The sequence below is a fragment of the Anopheles darlingi genome, chromosome 2, assembly GCF_943734745.1.
Source record: "Anopheles darlingi chromosome 2, idAnoDarlMG_H_01, whole genome shotgun sequence".
NCBI classification, from domain to species: domain Eukaryota; kingdom Metazoa; phylum Arthropoda; class Insecta; order Diptera; family Culicidae; genus Anopheles; species Anopheles darlingi.
Genome location: NC_064874.1, coordinates 69,331,057 through 69,335,435, shown reverse-complemented (window position 1 = coordinate 69,335,435; position 4,379 = coordinate 69,331,057).

Sequence of the window (4,379 nt, the reverse complement as noted above, 5' to 3'; positions counted from 1 at the left end):
CGTCGCCGTTTTCATGTGATAAGCTGCCCCACCCCCCAAAGGCCCCACCACGATGTCAAGCGAACTCGCCGCCATTTATTCCGCCAGCCTAAGCACGAAGCCCGATAAGAGGACGCGCCCGCTCCGACTTTTTGTTGTTGCGTTGTCCGCGTTTTTGTGCCGCTACCAAACCGAACCATAATTGGCGCCGGATTGCAAAACGAGGAAAAACATACGATACGAACCGGTGTGTGTGTGCGTGAGTGTGTGTGTGATAGCCTGAGGGCTCCCGTAGAAGTGGGACTTGGATTCTCTAGAACGGTTTGAGTCCTGGAAAGGGGGGAAATTTCAATTCCGTTTTGACAGTTGTCATTCTGACAGATTGTAACAACAAACCCCAACCACAGGGACCATTAGTAGTGTCTCCGCGTTAAAGATTTAAAATATACTTGTACCAGGAACTCCAACAACGTGCGCTTGAAACGTCGTCAACGATACAGAACCTAACCTCCAACACGTTACATCGACTGACCGCGCAAATGGCGGACGGAATGACACAGTCAACGCAACGAATGGACGGACATGCGGACAGACCAAACGTTATGAGCAGCTGATAATGGCCATGACCACGGCCGCGCGCTATCTGATCCGTTTAACTTGATTACGTCGAGGTTATTTTCTGATAAAACTACTAATCGAGCATCATTTACCCGGCGAGGAAGGTACGGTACGACCATTACGCCGCGGTGTGTGACATCCTGCTCCTCTCCTCCTCCCCTTCGCCACGGGTGTGAACCCATCACTTCCGGCTCCTCCTCTTTCCGCTTCAGGTTGGTTGCAAAAATTACCAGACTGCCAAATGGGTCGAGCTAAATTAAAAATATGTAAATTGAATCCCACCACCGCCTATCTCGGTTCCGGTGTTACCGGACCACCCGGCCTCTCCTACTTCACCGGCCTTTGGACCACCGGTCGCGTCGAGTAAGCATCGCAAAAATCCAATATCCAGACCACCGCCAACCGGCTACAGTGTTTACCTCGTCAACTGGATAAAGGCTAAAGGAGAAAGAGGAGGAGGAGGAGGAGGGGCGATGTCCATCCAGATGAAATGATAGGAACTTTCACGCACACACACACGCACGTACGCAGAAAGAGAGAGAGAGAGCAATGTGATAAACTATATTTACATTATCTTTCGAAACGCCACGTCGTTATCAATCTGCCTGGTGTTGTGCCGGTTCCAACACGATCGGCCATTGTTAGTGGGCGTCCTTCTGACACGCGATAAAACTGGTCCAAAGGCCCCACCCCCAGAGTGCGGGTGGTTTAGTGACTCTCGTTTAATGTGGTTCAACACTTTGCAACACGCTCTTTCCCCAACCGCTTCTACCGAGGACCTGGCTGGTAGGGCGATCAACTTCCGCCGATCGGTTAACCCTCCGCCCGGGTGGTCTGTCGGAATCGTTTCAACATAGCCAGAAGGGGGAGGGGGGCGTCAGACGCGGGTGACAGACCGGGTGTAGGAAATGAATATTTCATAAATCGTTCAACTAGCGTCCGGACTACGGCACACACACACACACACAAAAGGAATCCTTCCGACACCGACGGGCCTCTCGCTTCAAGTAGCATCCGGCCACAACGCCACTAACGCCGGCCACACGAACACCACCAGCCGTCATTCCTCCCCCCCCCCCTCCCCTTTTAACCACACGGCACCACTACCACCACCGCCAACACCACAATTGTGTCCCCAACCTTGGTGTGGTTTCACCAACACGACGCTCGTTCGGGCTCGTTGCTCGATCTAATGCTTCCAAGATTCAAGTTCCCACGTTCTTCGATCCAAGAGGAACAGAATAGTGTCGTCCGGTTTGCTTGCTTGTTGGTGGTGGTGGTGTCGGTGTCGGTAAACTCCGGACATTGCTTTTATCAAATAATTAATCTGTGTGTTTTTTCGGAGATTTTTATTGCCACCTCGAATGCCCGATCGTATCCGATAGTCGTGGTGTGGCTAAGAAAGGACGCACTAACACACCCAGGGGGAGGGACAAGAATATATAAAAAAAGAGAGCCGGATAAGCTAAGGGAAAGCAATGATTGCGTGTGGTTTTCCCGGGGGGGTGTGTGAGTGCTGTAAACCGCTGCCAATGAAGTCACTTGAAGCTTTAACGGTGACACTTTCCCGCATACCAGCGAGCACTTAATGGTGGCGCATCGCACAGGCACCAGTGCGATGATCTGTAGCCCACCCCGTTATCGATCAATCCAAGCAAACAACCCATTCGGTGGCGTACGAGCAGATGGACCTCACTGTCGAGGTAATGAGATGCCGGAAGTGCACCCCCCTGAGAAGAATACCCCTATTTTACTCAGAGAGAGAGAGAGTGTGTGTGTGTGTGTGTGTGGTACGGGCAGATTTACGACGGACCGCCAAAAGCAATAAACAGTTTTATTGAGGCACTCGCAAATGGATTGCGGGGCCAATTTTGGAGCCAGCATTGTTCGTGTGTGTGTGGTTTTCTCATCGAGCGGAGGCATCTCGTAGGCAAATGGTGGACGTGGATTAATTGTGGCTTTAATTTCCTATGCTAATGCCACATCGCAACGCATGCCAGCGTATGGAACGCGACGCGAAAGTGCACTCGACCTTCCGTAGTCGTGTATCGTCTTGATTTAAGCAAGACGCACGCAGCTGTGTGCGATATATCCTGGAAAATCACTGATGTTCGCACCGAAATCGATCGCATAACGCTCTTCAGCAAGAAAACCGTTTTTCGGAAAGGAATAAATCAGTTTATTTGGGTTTAAAACAGACTCATTTTTGAAGATTTTTTCTTAAAAAACCATTGTATTTTATTTGTACGCGTGTAAGTCAAATAAAACCATAATATTTCAAAAACATTTGGTTGTATTTTGTGGAAGTTTTATAAAAATATGCTTAGCCAGGTCGAGTTCTTTTTAATGACTGATTTTTAAATTTTTGGTAGCATTTTGAAAATGAAAAAGTGATGCTTTTTATTATTTAACTTAAAAAAACGAATTTAACAGCAATTCATAATTCAAAAAAGGCTTATCACCTATTTTATCATAACAATTCTCGACGAAGCTACCTGGACTCGACTTGATTAAACTCGAGGGGGCCACCTTTGTCCTGATAAAGTGTTTGAAATTTCAAATCGATCGGTCCAGCAGTTCTTTATGGTATGAGAGACACCGAGGTTCCAGGAGATGCTGCTTCAAAGTAGCAGCATAACCTGCATTGAGGCATGGATGAAACGTGGATGTTGAAAAAACTCAATATCAGTTGTCAGTTTTACTTCGATTGATGCAAAACATTTCCGCAATACTCTCGAAAGAATCAGCATTAATGGAAAAATGTAAAAAATAAAAATCTCAAATAAAAATAAATACTTCAGCCCCTGCCTCCCCCTTAATGGTGTCACCACAGCAAAGATCCAATACATTCCACGCGAATTAAAATGGCAACTGGAAACCCTGGGCCACTTTTTAAAGCCTCACAGCCCAGCAGCCCGTGCTCCTGGCCATAGCCGGCGGTAGCTTAATTTGTGCCATTTTAATGGAGCTTATCTGCCTCACCGGCCTCCGTTTCTCGTGCCCCGTGCAAACATCAACATGTCGTAAATTATATTTTAAATCAGGCTCACCTTCGCTCACCGGTTTTCCTTCATTTTTATTTGTCTCCCCACACTCCTCACGACCGATTCGCGTGTTTTAATTTCCATCACAGTTTTCGGGACTGGTGCTTTTGGTTTTAATGCTGCACTCCGCTGGTCCCGCTCCGCCCGGCCGGGCCGGGTAGCTCAACAGATTATTTTCCACCGCGATTGCACACCACAACACGCAACCGATCGAACTGGAGGAAAGGAAGGCCAGTGATAAATCATATCCAGTGCCAGAAGCACCACCAACACAGAGCAGAAAGCAAGTACGGTTTCGCTGCATAAATGCAACAGCAATGACAGCGAGCCACCGACGCACGTCGACACATAATCGGACAGGTAACAAGGGTAAGAGAGCTGACGCCGGATCGACGCGGAAACGGGCTGGCAAAATGGGGGTGGCGAAATGAGATAAAAACATGCAACTCTTTAACTCCACCATATTCCGCCACCGCCTGGAGTAGAGTCCTCGTTTGGAGGTCAGCACGAACATCGTGTGGTATCTGTGCCGATTTTGAAGTGTGTGCCTGCCCAACACATACACGCACCACACTGGTCACTGGTCTCTCGTTGGTCGACAGTTGTCCCAGAAATTCCGCGAGTTAAATCCCGGTGTCCCGTGGAGCACTGTCCCAACGGCCAGCGGCAGGAACAGGAGGATGATGCAGACCGCGTGGTTTCGGTGCCGTGGTGCCCGACACAGACACTATAGGGCCA